Source organism: Triturus cristatus, chromosome 8, assembly GCF_964204655.1.
Source record: "Triturus cristatus chromosome 8, aTriCri1.1, whole genome shotgun sequence".
NCBI lineage: Eukaryota > Metazoa > Chordata > Amphibia > Caudata > Salamandridae > Triturus > Triturus cristatus.
This window is the reverse complement of record NC_140591.1, coordinates 328,881,273-328,901,952: the sequence shown is the minus strand read 5'-3', so window position 1 is coordinate 328,901,952 and position 20,680 is coordinate 328,881,273.

The window sequence follows — 20,680 nt, the reverse complement described above, 5'->3', positions numbered from 1 at the left end:
GTCTTACAGGAGTTGTTGGGGGAAAGCCCACACAAAGTAGGTTAAGGCATTTCCCACTGTTTGAGCGGCCCTGAGAGACATCTGTATGAGGTGCTGAGAAGAATATATGGAAAAGTATGAAAGTTACTCTAGTTTACACTGATTGCGTACAAGGAGAGACATATTTAAAAAAAATTGTATAGTGAAAAGCAAGAGAACAACTGATTATTTAAGAAAACAGTTTATGAATACGCATTGCATAAACCCACCAACACACACACACTTTGTTTTATGAAGGTTTATGAAAAAAGGTGTACCTGAACTTTTTGGACTATCACCCACCAATACCTATATGTTCCGACATGACTAAGATATGCATCTAAATCAGAGAGTTTTGTGACTTAGGTAAGCAGACCCAAATTACCATGTTCAGGTGCACCTTATATATTGTAAATTATTTCCGGTTTTGTCAATCGGTCCCCATTCTTGAGACACAGTGTCCCAGCTGTAGCTGGGGCTGCTATGAGTAATGCAGAGGTACATCAGTGTGTTTGGAATCTTAGTATAGGATTCGCAACGTTTAGTAGTTATTACAGTGCACACACATTTAGGTGAAGGGCACAAGTCAGTGGGTTGGGTAGGTTGAGGCTGCCAGGAAACAGGGGTAGTTGGGATGAGGGTGGAAGGTAGTCTTAGGCAGCTGATGGATGCTGTTAGTAAGATTTGGGAAGGTGGTGGGATAGTTGGAGACCTGGTGAGGGTAGGATTGTGCTAGTGAATGGAAGGGTTGTTCAAATATATATTTCTGACTCTTCAGTTTTGCCGCAAGTGCAGTTTGTTGTTTTATGCCCACCTAGTGACAAGCATGTGTTCAAAAATGATTTATGGTGAGGTATTGCCTGGTGGCAGCAGCATTGCCATCCCAACGTTGTTGGATTGGACCCATGTGTGCGTCTTTGTCATAACTTGGTTCTTCATTGGCCTCAACCACCTCCCGATGTATTGATACATATTGGCTGACTTTATTATTTTGCAGCAGACAAGGGAGGAGTGCAGTGTCAAACACCCGATCTGGTGCATATAAGCAGTCACCACCAGTGCAGTGATAGCATTGGTGACAGGCTTTCAACAGTCTGAAAACATGTTCAGTCGTGTTGCATGTCCTGGTGTATATTCGGTGTGGGCTTGTTCCCATGCGCTTGCCGGTTCAAGTAGATTGTGTCGGCACCAAGGGCATCCACTGATACACTCAGTTGCCCAGAGGATGGGCAGATAGGTGAATTGTTACAGGTGCAATGAGGAAAACACTTATGCCGATGGCGATGCACCAGTACTTAATTGGGTGACACACTTCTAATGTAGTTCCATTTATTACATTTCTTATACCACTTATGACTATCACCTACAGAAGACAAAGTCACTGTGGCTATCGTTGGAATAGTATCACACAACTGTACTCAATATGAGGGTCAATTTATGACTTATGAGTAATGCACTTATTACCTGTCTTATCACCTTACTGAAAATCATCTGCAAGGTGTCGTGAAGGTGTTCAACAGGGCCTTGCTATCTGCCAGTTGCTAAGAAATACACAGACAGAAGTTTCAGGATGGGGGTGTGTGGGGGGTATGACTGTTCTCATGCCTTTGTTAGACTCAAATACATTTTCAGTGGCATTCTGGAGGTGCAGGAATGGTGTTCATTTCTAGCTTGTGTGTTGTGATAAATGTGGGCTCGGTACATGTTAAGGGGATGAAAGCATCTCCTGTCCCTTCTCTAGCACCTAGGAGGTGGTAGTGCACTTTCGCACTGGGCTGCAGCCACATTTTTAGCTGCATAGGTTCTTGCTGGGTCACATGTTGTATTACATACAGCATGTGTTTAGGGTTAATGTGTGCTTGCCGCATGATGCTGGATGCAAACTAGCATGGCAGGGTGTGGACTGGATTAAAAGGCTGGTGGGTGAGCCAAGAATTAACAGGGGGTCTGGCTCCGCTCTAAAAGCCCATGCACGAGTTGAAAACGTTTGACACCTAAAATGCAACATACACCATATATAAATATGATACAGACTCTTCAGAATTCAAAAAAGTGTTTTTCTTTAACATGCAGAGCGTTTCAATTTAGCACATCAGATTATGACTGCATTGATAATAAAAATGACAATTTTTAAACATGCACTTAAAATATTCATGCCCCTCCATCCCAATTCATGACAAAAATGCCGTTAGTGAACTAAAAGGCAAATCATTTTCATCCTGTAAGCGGCCTCGATTCTTAAAAGGAGCAACATTGTGTCCGTTTAACTCAGACACAAGAGAGATGCCAAATAGCACACACCCCAAACGTTTGTATTTCTAAATGCTCTCGACTACAATAAGAAAAACGGAAGCATTGAAATTAGAGAAGGGTTTTATGTTCTTTTTGAGGGACCTTTGTCAATGACCAATCCAAGTGAAGTTGCGTTTGGTCTCATATTCATTTCGGGGAACCAGGCTTTAATGTGTGGTTGTTTGTTGCTGCTTGCAGCAAGATAAATACTGTCTTGGTTTTTAGTTTTAAGTTGATGCTGGATACTCAGTTCGGAATTAAACTGAGGCAGGTTTTTTGTGTTCAAAATATTTTATTGAATTTTGTTCAAATACAACTAAAAAGATAGACAGCACATAAAATATTATGATTAAGCAATAATACCTAAATAACATTATATATCGTAAGCAAAATCATAGAAAAAATTATCTTAGGTAATGAGAAAATACATAATCAAAAAATACCAAAAGGGAGAATAGAGGGAGGGGAAGGGAAGGTACAAATATACCAATTGACGTAGAAAATGCAAACAGAGCTACTATATGCCATTATAAAACTGATCAAATTAAGTACAAATTTGAATTAAAATTATTCATACAGCATTAAATGGATAAATATTCATCAACAGGTAACCAAAAAGATTGATAAGAAAAAGAATTATGAGTGATCCCCTTCATAGATAATTGAGCACCTCTTCTGGAAAGAATAACCCATGACCACCAAGCATGAACAGATAATACAGAGACATCTTTCCAACAAAAAGTAATGGATTTTAAAGCAGCTGAAATAAGAAAATCAAAAAGTTTACTCTCTAAATCATGTATGTTTTGTGGAAGAATGGCAGATTTACAGATTATTAACTGATAGGAAAGATCAAGTTGAAATTTAAAAATCTTCTTAATGATATCCCAGACTTCAGACCAAAATTTAAAAACCAAAGGACAATCAAAAAACATGTGTTGTAATGAGCCAGGGTGTGATTTACAATGCCAACAATCAGGAGAGGGGAGAAGTTTAGCTTGGAACAAACGTGATGGAGTCCATATACGATTATACAGGATATAAGAATTAGTTTGGTAGATTGAAACAGGCAACCACCCAGATATACTATTAAGCCAAATATCTTTCCATGTGTCAGTGGACAAGGAAAGTGAAAGTTCATTATTCCAAAACGTGGAAATCCTCTCTATATTGCTACCTAGAGTATCAGATAATTTTTTATATAAAATAGACACCCCATGAGATGATTTTGAAACTGTTTGAATATAAATTGCTAAGTCAACTGTAACAGTAGAGGGGATGGCAGTAGGAAAAGAGTCTAAAATTGAATTGCACAAATATTGATACTTAATAAGATCAGATTCAAATAAACCAAAACTTGTTTGCAACGTTTCAAAAGAAATAAACGTATTATTAGAATAGACATCTTTAAGATCAAAAATGCCAGCCTTAATCCATGAAAACCAGAAATTAACATTCCTATTCAATTTAATAACATTACTATACCATAAAGATAATTCAACAGTGTTATTCATGGGAACAAGAAAAATTAAGTCAAGATCATTAAATAACATTTTAGTGGATTTAATAATAACTGACTTTTGAATAAATGGGGCATTATTATGCATGGACACCAAAGAAGGTAAAGGAAATGGATTCGTAATTGATTTCTCAATACGAAGCCACGTAGGAGAATTATTTAAAAAGGAGCAATTAAACCATAATGAACTTTGTTTTAAGATAAAAGCTTTATGATAAAGAAAAAAGTCCGGGATACCAAATCCAGCATTACGTTTAGGAACTTTTAATTTTTTATACGCAATACGAGGAGGTTTGTTGTTCCATAAAAACTTTGACAAAAGTTTATCAACATCTTTATAAAACTTTAATGGAAATTGAGTAGGAACCATGGCAAGGGTATAGAATATTTTAGGAGCTATAGTCATTTTAAGAGAATCCATCCTACCCCACCATGAAAGATGTAATGCTGACCATTTAGACGTTTTGTCTTTAATATAGTTTAGGATGAAATCACAATTTAGATTGATTGTCGATTTTATGGAAGAGGAAAATAAAATTCCAAGATATTTTATCTTATTCTTTTGCCAAATAATTTCCTGCATGGGGAGCATATCAGGAGTGCAATAAACATTTAAGGGGAAAAATTCAGTTTTATTAGTATTTAAAGTGTATCCAGAAACTGCAGAATACCTTGTAATAATATCCATTAATGAGGGAAAAGAAGATATAGGGTCACTAACAAATAAGAGCACATCATCCGCATAGGCAAGGGTTTTAACAGTAACATCCTTAATAGTGATTCCTTTGATACGGTCACAATTTCTGATTAGGTTAAGAAAAGGTTCAATGCCAATTAAAAATAAGAGGGGAGAAAGAGGACAACCTTGTCTTGTACCTCTAAAAAGTGAAAATTGAGTTGAAATTTGGCCATTAATAAATAGACGAGCAGTAGGGGCAGAATATAAAGCTGAAATCATACGAATAAAGGTATCTCCAAAATTAAATGAGGACAACGTATGGAATAAAAACTGCCAATGAAGTTTATCGAATGCTTTTACAGCATCTAAGGCTAAAATTCCAGATGGCATCGATAACGTGGGACTTTGTTCAATTATATGTAGCAAAGTTCTCGTGTTATTAGCAGAGTATCTATTCTTCATAAAACCAGATTGGTCAGGGTGTATAATAGAATCTAAAATGGGGCCCAATCTAGTAGCAAGAATTTTAGCATATAATTTACAGTCTTGGTTAATTAAAGATATGGGACGATAATTAGACACTCTGGTGGGATCTTTATCTGGTTTTGGAAGTACTATAATTAAAGCTTCTGTAAAAGAACCAGAAGTAGTTCCAGTGGATCCAAAAAACGTAAAAAGTTGATGCAAAAATGGTAAAAGGTGTAACTGAAATTCTTTGTAGAATTCCGCAGGGATCCCATCAGGACCCGGAGATTTGTTCTTTTTAAGAGATTTTATAGCTGATAGGATTTCATCTTTGGTAATAGGAGCATCAAGTCTAGTTTGATTAGATTGTGAAATCTTGGGTAATTTACATGATTTTAAAAAGGAGTCCAATAAGGAAACCTCCAGAAAATCTGGTTTATTATATAATGCCGAGTAGAAATTCATAAATTCATTAACAATTTCATTGTGAGATAGAGCAATATTACCATGAGGACCAAGAATTGAGTTGATTTGAGTTTTATCTTTTTTTATGCGCAAATAATTAGCTAATAGTTTACCGGATCTATTGGCATTAAAACTAAATCTAGCTTTAGCATTTGAAATTTGAATACCTGCCCTTTTACTGAGGATTGAGTTAAATTCATAGCGCAATTTTTGTAGTTTAAATTTATATTGAGGATTGTTGGATGTAATAAAAAGTCGTTCAAATTTCGCAATTTGTTTTTGTAGGTTTTTCACAGTAGCATGAAAGGTTTTATTTTCATGGGCCATAATAGATATGGTGACGCCCCTAATATAAGCTTTGAAAGCATCCCATCTATTTATCATAGAAGTAGACCTTTCAGGATTAAGTATAAAATATTCTTGAATAGCAGCTAAAAGCTTGGGCTTGTTATACTCATTCAAAATTACACCGGTGTTCATTCGCCATCTAGATTGTTTAGTAAAAGTTGACTCCAAGTTCAAAACCAAAGAAATCATCGCATGGTCTGAAATATCAATGTTACCAATAAGAGGAGCAGTTATTGAACCAATTAGGTGCCTGGAAACCAATAAACAATCAATTCTAGAATGGGAATTATGAGGGTTTGAAAAGAATGTGTAACATTTTTCTGTAGGAAAATGTAACCTCCAAATGTCAACTAATTTAGTGGTTTGAATAAATGATTTGAAAGCAAAATATACCTTAGAAGGGCGAAACTTGGTAAGAGATGATCTATCTAACAAGGGGTCAAAGATAACATTAAAATCACCTCCGACAATTAAAGGAACATTACCAATCTTTAGAACCTCTGTTGTAAGATTAGACCAAAAAATATGATCATCTGCGGTAGGACCATAAACATTTAATAAATATAGAACTGAGTCATGAACTTTAATTTTAACGAGTATATATCTACCATCCTTATCAGATGATTTACTCAAAATTTGACAGTGTAATTTTTTTGCAAAGAGAATAGCTACACCATTTTTTTTACCATTGGCAGGAGAAGAGACAATAACATCAACCCATTTTTTCTGCATATAATCTAAAATTTTATCATCTATATGAGTCTCTTGTATAAAACAAACATCAGCTTTGCAACAACCAAGGTAATCTAAAATTTTTGCACGCTTAACTGGATGGCACAATCCTTTAACATTTAATGAAATTACTTTAATATCATGGATATTAGCCATAACAGAAGAAAAGAGAAAGGAATACAAGAAGTGAAGGATAAAAGAGGATCAAGAAAATGAGAAACAGGTAGCTCCATAGACAGAAGAAGGAAAGGAAAAAATGAAAAAACATAGAAAAAACGACAAACAGAAGACATAAATGTGAAATGTGAAACGCACACACGCTGTACAAGCATGACAGAAACCGCTGGAGCCCAATAAAGAGAAACTTCATAACTGTGTCAGAAGAAAAAACATAACTGGCAAAAATCAAGTAGCAGAGTCATTGGTATCCATAGAGTGCAGAGACTGCTGATCCAAAAAATGCTTCAAATCTTCTGGACGTTGAAAAGATTTCGAAAAATTATCCTTCCAAATGCGCATCGTCGATGGATCAAAAAGACCATATTTATAGCCTAAACTGCGAAGTTGCGGGCGAAGAGCCGTGAATTCTTTGCGAATTGAAACAGTTTCTTTGGCATAGTCTTGATGAATAAATATTTTATTCCCATTAACCATCAAAGAAGGGATTTCTCTAGCTGCTTTTCTGATTAAAACCAAATGGTGGTGTCGAAGAACTTTGAAAATCATTTGTCGCGGTTTTGTATGTTGAGGATTCCTGTGTGAGGGAGTCCTGTGGGCTTTATCAATTTCAAACTTTTCGGAGAATTTAATTTGTAGAAGACCAGGTAATAAATTCTCCAAATATAATCTACAGTTATCCCCCTCAACATTTTCAGGAAGATTAAATATGCGTAGATTATATTGTCTGTTACGATTCTCCAAATCCAATAATGTTGAGCACATAGGAGAAATTTTTGCCACCAGTGGGGTAAATGAGTCAAGTTTGACCTTATTATCGTTTATTTTGATGGAATTATCTGATATTTTCATTGAGAGGCTGGCCATATCTTTACGCACATTTTTTACTTCAGAGGCAATGGTATCTGTATTGACTCGAAGTGCCTGAATTTCCTCCAATATTAAAGACAGCGAAGGTTCAGAAGACTCCACTACCTTTGATTTAGCAGGAGGAGGTGAAATTTGCTGCTTCCTTTTATTAACAGAACTCTTATTCTCCATTTTAAGGTAAAAAGAGTCAAAAATATAAATGCAGACACAAAATGACGAAGGAGGAAATGAGAGCTGTGGAAAACACCAAGGAATGACTGGTGCAGCAGCTAAAATGGGCTGGGGGAGTGGTTAGGCCCAAGCCAGGCCCTTTCCTAGAGGCTTGCTCCGCCCCCTTGACTGAAAGCCTGGCTGTACCTGAAAGCTGTGCAGGGAGCAGGAACCAGGCAGCGAGAAAACCCACTTCCGCCGTGTAGAAAGCTTGAATTTGTTCCACAGTGCAGGTAAGAGCTGTATAATCACAGCGACCTCCTCCAGGGCAGTTTACTGACTGGAATCGGCGTTAAAATCGGCAAAAACGGGCCGAAAACGCGCGTAGACTTTCACGCGGCGGCCATCTTGGATCGCGCGCTCGCGCGTCTCCGCCTGAGGCAGGTTTTTATTTGAGTAGCAAAATGTTCTGAGCCATAGAGATTCTTAGTGAGAGTGAATGCTGCCTCAGTGTATTTGGTTACGTGTATTCGTTTGATGGGTACATTGTTTCTAGGGTTACGTACATTTCTGATGTTCCGAGGGGTTTTATGCCTGTTGCTTTGAGTGCAAGGATGTTTGTAGGTGTGAATGGATGTGTGTAGGTTTTCATGGATGTCTGATGGTGTGTTAATCTCCTTCACTTCGTCTGTCTGTCCAGACCCCTTTCTGTCTATCTGTAGGTGGATGTATTTGGTTTGGTCTGTGCTCATGGTTACCTGCATATCTGTCTCTCTGTGCACAGATGCATGTGCGACATTTGTTTGCATCACTGTCTTCATGTCTCTTTGTCTGTGTGCAGATGTCTGTTTTCCTTTTGCCACCCATTAAAAATGATTTCTCCAAGAACAGTAAAATGGATTTATTTCCTAAAGATTAAGCCAGCACCAAATCTGCACCCATGCACCTGTTTGACATCCATCCATCCATCCATCCATCCGAAGTAGGCTCTGTGAACAAACACACATGCATTAGTAGCATTAATTCTTTTGCAGATCAATGGCATAGAATGTTTATTTGCACACAAAAAAAAGTTCATTTGATGAGGAACAGTTGTTATAAGAATATTTACAGCTAAAGAAGTATAAAGGTGTGTTTACTAGCGCTCCAGGGCTAGGTCACCGGCCAAAACTGATTAGATTTCGGACACAGTTCTTATAGTACTTTAGAAAGTATGTGTGTGTGTTTTTAAATGAGATAATTGCTAAGTTGTGAAGCATTTTACATTATTTCAACAAATATTTGTTGCATTTTGAAAACATAATTACCCTGAGAGCATTGCTCCTCATAGTTTCTGTAAAACACAAGAAAATACCCATTAAAGTCATTGATTGTATTTCCAGTCTCTCTGCCCTCTCCCTGCTAGCCTAAAGCCATTTAACCAGCTCGGTTTACCGGCTGGTAAAATTGGGTCTGGGGTTCTCGCAGCTGGAAAATCCAGGTGTAGGAACTGTGGTCAATTCCCGAGTAGGCACAACAGTACCCCCCATCCCGGGATACCACTCCTCCTGGCACCTAATCAAGGCCATTGAGTGGTGCTGCACCACACAGTACGTTATGTACAAAGCAAAGTACTTTATATAAACTGACTTTCATAGAAAGTCATTGCAGAGTCCCGAAAAGAGAAACGACATGACGAAATCTGGGGGCCCCCTCGCGCCGGTAGGACTGCAGAAGTTTGTATAAACAGTGGCGTTTGAGCTGGCCTTTCAGAAGTCCAGTTTACCATAATGCAGTTTGATTCTAGGCTGCTACCGGTGGCCTCCTGCCCTCATTGATAAGATACTGCACGATTTCGTATTTGTTGATTCAAGCGAAACGAGTGTGCCGAGGTGATCAAACGGACCAGTGTGGAAAGCTGGAGTTCTGTGTCAAATTTGAAACCAAGTTTTTTGATGGTTTTAACCAGGACTGAACAGCTGCCAATTGAAACTGCCAAAGTGCCATGAACTAAAGATCCTGATGTTGGTCGTTTAGCCATGGCTCAGTTTAAGAAAAAATAAAAATAGAACATTACATCTTTGTACTTGCAGTACATTCATAAGAAAACAGTTTACATCTGATCCCAATGTTTCAGGGCAAAAGCCATGTACACAATAAACATTGTAAACTCCGCACATATTGTACTGCTGTACTAACGTGACCACCGCCATCAAACAATCAATCAATCAGTATTTGTTATGCGTGACTATTCTCCCGCTAGCGTCTCAAGCGCCATGATGCACGATATGTATCATAGAAATTATCAGGGGCGGCTTCTCTGCTAAGGCAGAAGAGCATTGCCCTACTGTTCGCAGAGCAGAAAAAAATCAAAATACAATTATAATAACTTTATTATTATGCTTTTATTTTCCTTTGCTACGGGGCTCGGTTGGGGCGTGGCTGGGATCACAGGGGAAGGAGTGGTTTGAACACTCCAAGTGCGCATAACCGCTTGGGCGGTGGACTTGGGCCGGTTAAACAGTCATGCGTACTTTGCATGTTTCCCACCAGGCTGCAATGCACAGCCTGGTGAGGAACATGCAAAGGCCTCCAGTTCCTGTCTGAACGCTGAACCATGGTGCTCAGACCAACCGCAACACTGCCTTGCAGTGTTGTGATTGGCTATGGCGAGCCTGACTGCTTCCTGGTTCGGACGTCACCTAGAAGAGAAGTAGCAATACGGCGGGTGTTTTAAAAGTACGTTTAAAAAATATATATATTTCCCTTTCCTACCCCCACCCCGCCACCCCTGTTCCCTGCCATCCACCACTGGAAATTATAACACACAGAAGTCAATAGAGTAAGTAATGATTCAAAAGCAAAAGAGACATTTAAAGACTGTAGATGTAAAGTGTGTGCCATAGCGTCCGGAGGAAAAATAACAATATAACATCAGAGCTAAATAAGGCGTACACGTATTGTCCTGTTACATTGTATGAGTCATATAAGACGATAGAAAATGTGTCTAAATCTCTTTGTTGACTGCACATAACAAGAAACATCTATCCTTTGTTCACTGTCCAGGCCTCCACCCAATGGAACACCATCACATCACTGGCAGATGTTTAAATATGGGATAGGGAAACACCCTGAGGAAGCCAATATAAACTCTTCTGAGGGCTGACTTTAATGGAGGAAATCAACCAGTCTTATGTTAGAATATTTATAATGAAAATATTGTCTGCCATAAATATTGAGACCCAAATAGTGTTTGCTCACATATCGCTCCATTGCGTGTATATTTTCTATTTTGTACACAATATATTGTCAGGCAATATTCTGGCTACAATATTCTACCACACCATTGAAACACTTTACAAGCAACCAGAGGAAAAAGACAAAATGTAATGGCACTGGTACCCAGTCCAATTTGCTGAATGGTGTTTAGGAGGATCCATTTCCACTTTGACGACCCCAATGACACTAACATCACCAACCTCCTCGAAAGCATGAGCAACATTGGCCTCAAACAACTGGTCACCAACCCCACCCACATTGCAGGATACACACTTGACCCCATCTTCATGGCCAGAGTCAGAATCAAGTACCGCAAGGTCACCGAGCTCACATGGACCTACCACGCCATCGTCCACTTTACCATCCTGGGACTCCATGGCACCCAACACGCCATACCGCAGCTGGAACAAGATCTCAAAAAGCCAATGGACCAATGTCCTCAACAACTCCCACCCCAACACTACAACCAACCTCAAAAAGGCAGTCAAGAACTTCTTTTCCTGGATCACAGACAGCATCAACAGTCGCCCCCTGCAAACCCACAAAATCCAAAAGATCCTCTAAGCAAGCAGGTTGGTACACAACGGAACTTAGAACAATAAAGTGCACCTGCAAATGACTCGAAAGGAAATGGCGCACAAGCATGTATCCCGTGGACCGAACAACCTTCAAATCAGCCACAAACTTCTAAAAGAGATGAAAAGAAGCACCCTGGCTGACCGCATCAAAGCAAGCTCCAACCACAACAATGAGCTCTTCAGCATCGTCTGAGATATCTTAAGCCCCTCAGCCAATAGAAATGCCATCCCCCCCTCACAGGAACTCTGTGACTCCCTGGCGGATTTCATCCACAACAAGATCTCCACCATCTACAAAGACTTTGAACCCAAGACACCTACTTCCTCAGCCATCTCGACCCCACAAATGAAGAATGCAACCATCTGCTCACCACCTGGGACCAACTCACCACGCAATACACCACAGCCAACACGATCTCCATGCACTCAGGAGCACCCATGGACCCGTGCCTCCACCACATCTTCAACCTCGAGAACAAGACAGTCAGCAGTGAGCTCACCGCCATCCTCAACGCAAAGATCACCACAGCCACTTTCCCCAATGAATTTAGGCATGCAAAGGTCAAAACCCTACTCAAGAAGCCATCCGCTAATCCCAATGATCCAAGAACTACCTCCCAATCTCTTTGCTCCCCTTCCCAGTCAAAGTACTCGAGAAGGCCATCAACAGTCAACTTTAAGAACACCTGGAGAACCACAATCTTTGGACACTTCCCAATCCGGTTTCTGCACCAACCACAGCACCGAAACCCCCCTGACTGCAGCCATAGATGACATCAGATCGATCCTCGACCAAGGTAAAACGGTGGCCCTGATCCTCCTTGACCTCTCAGCAGCATTGAACACCATATCACACCACACCCGGATCAGAAGGCTTCACAATATCGGAATCCAAGAAGACGTCCTCAAGCGGATCACCTCCTTCCTCACAGGCAGAACACAGAGAATCCGCCTCCCACACTTCACCTCAGAATGTAATAACAACATCTGCGGTGTCCCTCAAGGTTCGTCCCACAGCCAGACCCTGTTTAACACCTACATGACTCCCGTGGCCAACATCATAAGATCTCATGGACGCAGCACCATATCCTACACAGACGATATCCAGCTCATCATCTCCTTATCAGAAGTCCCCTCTGCAACGCTGCCAAACTTCCTCAGATGCATGACTGACATTGCAGAATGTATGAGGAATAACTGCCTACAACTCAGCACAGACAAGACAGAAGTGCTGAACTTTGGAAACACCTCTCTATGGAATGACGCCTAGTTGTGGCCCAAAATAGAACCAGCACCAATACCAACTGACCACACCTGAAACCTCAGCATCATTATGGACAGCAAGCTCACCATGAAAAAACAAATTAACAGTCTCATCTGTCTGCTTCCTCACCCTCCACATGCTCCGCAAGATTTTTATATGACTCCCTATTGACACCAGACGCACCTCGCACCTCCTCAAGAGACTGCAGATGATACAGAAAGCAGCAGCCAGACTCATCCTAGACCTCTCCAAGCGGTCCCACATCAGCCCCACCTCAAGAAGCTCCACTGGCTCCCCATTCAGAAGAGATTCCTATTCAAGATGCTGACCCACACCTTCAAAGCCCTCTATAGCCAGGGACCAGCGTACATCAACCTCCGACTGAACTACCACCACACCCTCCAAACACCTGCGCTCTGCCTCATCCACACACACCCCCGCATCTGCTGCAGCCACAGTGGAGGATGTGCTTTCTCCTACCTCACGGAAAAGTCCTGGAAGGACCTCCCTCTTCACCTACGGACCTCATCCTCTCTACTGAAATTCTGCGAAGGATTCAAGACCTGGATGTTCAACTGAGTCTCGACACCAGTACTCTCAGCGCCTGGATAACCTCATGGGTGATTAGCCGCGCTTTACAAATCCAGATTGATTGATTGATTGCTTGTAGTCATTTGTATCAAATGCCTCCAAAAGATCTAATGTGATCAGGGCATTGACACTGCCACCATCGAGAATTGCTACTAAGACTGACTCTGCTGAGAAAGGGACAAAATATGCCTAGACATCATCAAGGATATTCTTCTCCTCCAAGTAAGACCTCACTAGTCCTCTTGCATGGCTTTCAAAGATTTTGGTTGCGATGGGAAGTAAGGAGATGTACCTTAAATGCTAATTTGTTGAGAATCTGGCTGGGGAAAGAGGTCTTGGGGAATTTCAAAAGATGCTTAATTCTAGATCTGTTTACTGATTCATCTTGTTGGCAGGATTTTGGTTCTATTTGGCTACATGATAGAGGCAGAAATAGTCGTGGATCCTGGAAAAGAAACAAACAAGCGACTTAAATAATTTTTCGGAAGCAGTTCCTCATCTTAATTTTAGTAGGGCGAACAGCTGACAAGTAAGAGCATTGTATCTTGGTGAGGAGCTGGTCAGTAAGTAGTCCAGATAATGACTTAACATTTTGCACGTTGCCTGGATATGTTTAGTATCGGCCTGTACTGCATGTGCTGATATTTAGGTGTTTTAATCCAAATACTTTATTTTTTTAAATATCTGTGTCGGTATTGTAGATTAAACTACTGATGACATTTTAAATGCACAGTTCTGAGAAGATTGGTACGTGAGGCAGACTGAGACGATACCCCAAAGGAATCTCGAACACTGACTGAGTTGAACCAACCAAAAATAAAATGTATATTATTTTACATAACACAAAAACCATAGAAGCAAGTCTTTACTTGCTTTGTTGCATTCATTTGCAGTCTGCTCAGCTGATTTTTGAAGACTAACTCATGACCATGCCCCTTACTCTCAGCAGTTTCCTCTCGCCGCCAATCTATTCACTTCAATTCATCCATACTCTATCGCCCGCATATCAGCCCACGCTCACCCTCTCCTCTACGCTCACATCACCACATTCACACTCACATCCCTTCAGTGGCACTCGTGTCCTACCAGCATACTCCTACCATCGTAATCTCTTTTATTTCCCCACCCAGACTCACAAAAATAATGGTTTGAGATTTTACACAGACTGAAAAAAATGGGGTTTTAAGAATAACTTTCCCATATTAGTGCCTTTTTCTCTAAAAGGACTAAATGAGGAGCTTTAACTGCCCCTACTTCAGATTGTAATGGTCCTTCCTTTCTACTTTTGGTATTTTTATGTATCTAATGCTTGCTTCTCGATGATTCGAAGGACTATCAGAGGTTTGCATTAGATACTTTGACATCCAAAATATAAATAAGAGATTGAAGACGTTGACTGGTTTATATCTAAATATTTACTGATTTTGATGGATCATTTGTGCTTGACATTCAGCCACATATCCTTCTCTGTCTGCCTAACCACTGGCACTGCCCCCACCTCTATGAGCCTTCCTTTTATGTCGACTTTGAAAGATTACATCTTTTACATTTCACTCACTATTTCCTTTTTAGGGGAAGAGACAAAAACTGCTTTTTCTTCCTCGTTCTATTAACACAAGCTTTAATTCACAGCTAAATCACACATCACAAAGAGATTCCAAACCGAGAGTAATTTTAAAATAGGTCTGAAAACCCACGCAGACATCAGCAGATAAAGGAACATTCTGCAATGCCCATTGCTGGAGATTGCCACAGTTTACCACAACACTGCACCACCCCTTTAGCATAAATTACAAGTTTCTGATCACGTATTTCACGGCAATAAATCTATTATATTCACTGTAGATTAAAACTTTTGAAATGTTACATCATAAGCAATATTCAATACTTCTCACACCCTCTCCTACTTGTTCAGAATCTGAAAAAAACCCATCATTCACAGTTCACACTTCACTAGAAGAGGCTCTTTTATAAATACGTTTAACAAGTCGTGATCTAGCTGTGTGTTATGCTGCAGTCTCTGGCAGTCGCAGAACTACAGTTCAGAAAAAGCTCCCATAAATTCTCGCTGTTTTCACGGTGCTGTTGGCAAGAACATAAAAAGGGCACACATGCTTCGTTGTCTTTCAGGATAATGTGAGGGATAAGGGCGAGGTTCTGGATACATTTCAAATAAAGAAGATGTTGATGGCTGGAGCAGGTTTACTGGTAAGATCTAAAACAGGAAGGAGGGTATCTCAATGAAGATGTTGACTAAGTGCATAGAGCATACAGGGCGAAAGTGCTGCTTTTGTTAAGATGTGCATTATTTTTGTCCTTCTGTGGTTCATGAAAGTTAAGCGGTGTAGAAAGGAAAGGTGTTGAATCGGTAATTTAGCAGTCAACTGGCCTTCTGCAAAGCACATCTTTCTCTTCTGCTAGGGCTTATGTGTCTTTGCCGTTGTACCTTTTTTCTAAGGCATTCTTCCTTGGTTGCCTCTCAGCAACAAGAAGACCTCAAGTGGTGAAAGGGCGCTTTAAAAATCAATGGATCAGTTAATCATCCTGAGTGGACCAGAAAAGCCACAGGGGAAAGTCAGGGAGGTTTCAAAACTCCAATAGATGAGACTCATTTAAGCATCAATAGTGCTTGGGTGGCATTAGCAGTGAGTAGTAATGCTACATTTTCTCTGATCAGGACAGCCAAGCATTGACAGGGGAGTCAGACTTTATGGCCCGACATAGGCTCTGATTCATGTGGAGGGGATGCCCTCAACAGGCTATCACTTGAGAGTGGCCTTGAAGAAGTGTGTGTGGTGTCTTTTCTGAAACAAAACAGGTTTGTAACAAATTATGTCAGGATTGGAGTTGGATTGGAAGTGTCAGCACTTGCTGGAGACAGCATAGACAGTGGGAAGCTGGCTTGCAGTGTTTTTGTGCCCATTGTATGAGGACAGATGTTTACTTAAGCTGAACCTGCCCCTAATGACAGCTAAACACCAAGTGTGCCTGCGGGAGGTGGAATTCCCTCCCTATCTTTCAGCCATTGTATTTTCAGAAATGTTTTCTTCTACCCTATTGTACTCCTATATGGAGCAACTAATGGCTGTAGGGGGTCACAACTACTTATGGAAACACATGTCTGTTTTACCCTCCTACGGTGAGGCTTTAGCAGGATGAAGATTTAGGGCCTGGTTACAATTGGCCTTGAGAGGTATATAGAATGCATTGCACCTGATAAAATCCTATACCTTTGGTTTCAGAATGTATCGGGCCTCGTAATTCCTCATATTTCAAATGTTCACACAGTAATGGCGTACAACAGGCGGACTTTGGTGGTTACTGCACCATCATCTGCATGTACCAGTATATTTTTCAGCTGTTGAATTCTGACAGGCTTGACCTCCCGAAATTTTTCAAGGAACCCACCCACCCAATAACTATAGGGTGCAGTTAAAAATACACAACTTGGAATGTCAACCCCTGTGCACACAGGGGTTTGTGCAGGCATCGGATTTTAATGGGCCTGTTGTAATCACGCCCTTATAGGTTGTGCCCTCTTCATTACCCCCTGCAGCTCTGGGTCTTCACAAATCTTACTGTTATTTGAAAAAAAGAGAAGAAGACACAATTTTTCATGTGTAATATAATGTGTGTGTTTGTGCCTGCATACATGTGTGTATGCATTTGCATAGGCATCGCCTCGGATATTAGTTTCTGGTATTGAGGGCCATATGTAGGTGGCTAAATACCGGTCGGTAACGGCCGAAATTCGGTAAATATCATGTTACCGACCGGTATTTAGGCGATTGAGATGTAGGAGGCCAAAAAGCAGGATTCGGTAATTATGAATCGGTAAATACCGATTCATCTTTACTGAATTCTAAATTACCGATTCGGAATTACCAAATTCTTATTTACCGAATCGGTAAATAGGAAATGGCAAAACGAGAAAAGAGATGTAGGTAAATTCGGTATTACCGAATTGCATGAAATTCGGTATTTAAGAGTCGGTATTTAACACTGAGTGAAAGCAGGTGGTAATCAGCTACAGTGCATATAAGCAATCCCAAAATGCAACAGCGTGATCACCATGGCGGCTCTCTATGTAATTGCAAGGTGCCTACGTCTACAGGCAGCAGGTATGAGGATTTGGAGACAGGAGGAGCGCATTTACAGACAGCGCATCACACTCTTCCAGCAGACTGAGGCTGAGATACATGAAAGGTACAGGCTACACCCCAAACCATCATGGACCTGATAAGGGACTTGCACCCACTCCTGGACCATCCAACAACAAGGGCGCACGCCATACCACCACATGTGCAGGTGCTGTGTAGCCTCCATCTACTCGCATCTGGCAGTTACCAGGGGGTGATAGCTGCGGTAGGCGGGGTATCCCAGAGTTGCCTGTCCCGTTTCTTCAGGAAGTTCCTGGATGCCATGATGCAGAGAATGCAACACTACATTAGCTTCCCAAACACACAGGCTGAACTGCTGAAAACCAAGACAGACTTCTACCAGATGGCACAGTTCCCGCATGTCATAGGCTGCATCGATGGCACACACATTCCAATCTGCCCAGCAGCAGCCACTGAGTATATCTACAGGAACAGAAAGTCCACCCACTCCATAAATGTGCAGGTAATCTGCGATGCTGCCAACATAATTACTGACATCGTAGCCAAATTTCCTGGGAGCACCCACGACTCCTACATCTTCCAGAACAGTGGGATCTACACACGCCTGGTTGCGGGAGAATTTGGAGAAGGATACCTGCTAGGTAAATCACTGTGACACTCCCTTATACTTACCGCAGATGAATGTGTATTGGTGTATGTGACTAATGGCACCCTCTTTCTCACCTAGGCGATAGTGCATATGCCGTGCGGTCATTTATCCTCACTCCCTACCTACACCCATCAACCCTGAGTGAGAGACGATACAATGTGGCACACAAATCAACACGCAACGTGGTGGAGCACACGTTTGGACTATTGAAAAGCAGGTTCCGCTGCCTCCACAAGAGCGGAGGCGCACACCAGTACACACCCATCATCTGCTACAAGATCATTGCTACTTGTGCAATGCTGCAAAACCTTGCCACAAAGAAAGGTACAGAAGTGGATATAACAGATTTTGAGGAGGATGATGATGATTTTGCACAGCCAGAGCCCAACGCAGCAGGAGTGCCAGCAGCAACAGATGGGAGAGAGAGATGGGCAGAGATCACATGCAACTATTTCTAAGTAAGTAAGGAGACACAGCCAGTTGTTGGATGCAATGACGTAGTTTTAATTTGTGGGCACTACGCCACAACACAAACGGCAAAACTGGGCTTTCAAATTGGTGACATCCATTGTAGGAAGTCATGGGTTACTTCACCCAACTCTGTCCTGGCAGTGTTGGCTGCATCAGCGTCTGCGGCCACGCACTACAGTGTGGGATGCCAGTGACTGACTGTCCTCACTGGCTGTGGGACCAGTCGCAGCCCCATGCCGTCTGCTGCTCCTCCGTGTGTCTGTGACAGGGGGGGGTAATGCTGCTCCGACTAGTCGTGTCCTCGCTGTCTACAACATCCACAGCACCAGTATTGGAAGACTGCCTCGTTAGCAGCACCTCAAGAGCAGTGGTCACCTTAACCAGCCCCCTAGAAATATCAGTGCTGCAGTGCGCAAGCCCCTCCTGTATGGCCACGGAGCGCCTGCAGAGCAGAGAAGTGGCAGTAGCTAGTCGGTTCACTGCCCTCGTATGGTGCTCCATTTTCTGCCTCTCGCTTCGCCGTGTTGCTCTGTCCTCCTCCATTTTACTGCACAGCAGCATCACAGACTGGGACATGTCCCGCATTCCCGCAGCCATCTCCCTCATGCCCTCAGCCATTAAGGAAATGCCCCTGTCAATGTTGCTCATTTTATCATTGAGGCACTTCCTTTGTCATTGTACCGACTGTATTGCCTTGCCTTGTAGGCGCTGCACCTTCACCATGGTTGCCTCCAGCCCTCCGAAGACACCATGGCTCTCACCCCGTGGAGGTGAACTGCTCACACGAGCCCTGCGGCGGCGTCTGGCACCTGTGTGTGCTCCCTCCACGGTGGACAGCACACCAGCATTGCTATCATCCAGTGGCACAGTGGTTGATTCATCCCCCCTCGAGTCTTCTGAGGAGGACTCGGACACATGCAGTCTGACAACAGCACGCCTCCTAGGTCTCACCACTGCAGGTGGTGTTGATGCTGGTGAGGCTAGCAGTAGTGGCGATGCTGGCTGTGGTGGCGTGGCTGGCTGTGGTGGTGAGGCTGGCTGTGGTGGTGAGGCTGGCTGTGGTGGTGAGGCTGGCATTGGTGGTGTTGTGTGCCCTGCACTCGTGGTGGCCTTCTCGGTGATGTGCTTCCGGGGTGCCCTTTCTCCCTTCTCCTGAGCAGTCCTGTGCGATGTGTCGCCTGTGGACAGAAACTTTACATTAGCTCAGTGTACCTGCAGCCCTGCATTGCTCACATCATAATACATTTCTGCAACACTATCTCATTGTCCTGTGCCTGATTATCGCAGATGTGTGTCACATGCCTTGTTGTTCAGTGCGATTCCTGTCAAGATAGGGGTTTCCCTGACTACATCACCCATAACGCATTGCTGGTCTGAACAAAAACCTGTACTGGAGTGCGAATCACATTGCCCAATTGGGGATTTGGGATACGGGAAGGGGGGGCACAATGGTGCGCATGCTTCTTACCTTTTTTGGTAGCAGCTCTGGCTGAGCTGTCTGCATCCCCAACCCCAACGACACTTTCAGGCTCTATCGTGGACTCCACGAGCTGCTCAAGTTTTGTCGGGGCAGGTGCCCTGTTCCTTCCTCCTCCTGTCTGGCTGGCCTGTTTTTTCAGATCAGCCATCTTCCTCTTGGTGATGATCCGGATATCATACCACCACTTCTTCAGCACATCAATGTCCCGGGGGGTCACTCCAATGGCATTTACCTGCGACTGGATTCCTTGCCAGATCCTTCTTTTTTTCGAATCTGCAACTTGCAGGGACTGCTTTCCAAAAAGCTTATTGTGCTGCTTCACCACCTCCTCCACAAGTACCTGCAGTTCCTTCAGGCTGAATTTCATTTTCCTCTTCCTTTCACCTCCATCTGTGTCCTGGCTGGATCAGTTGACAATGTTCAGGCACTGGCTCTGTTGCACTCCTCAGCACTCCCAGCCTCTTCAGAGGGTTCTGATTGTGTGCACCTGCCTGGGTGTGGCCACTTCCTGGTTGGGAGGGGAGTTGGTTGCACATGATTGGCTGATTCCTCA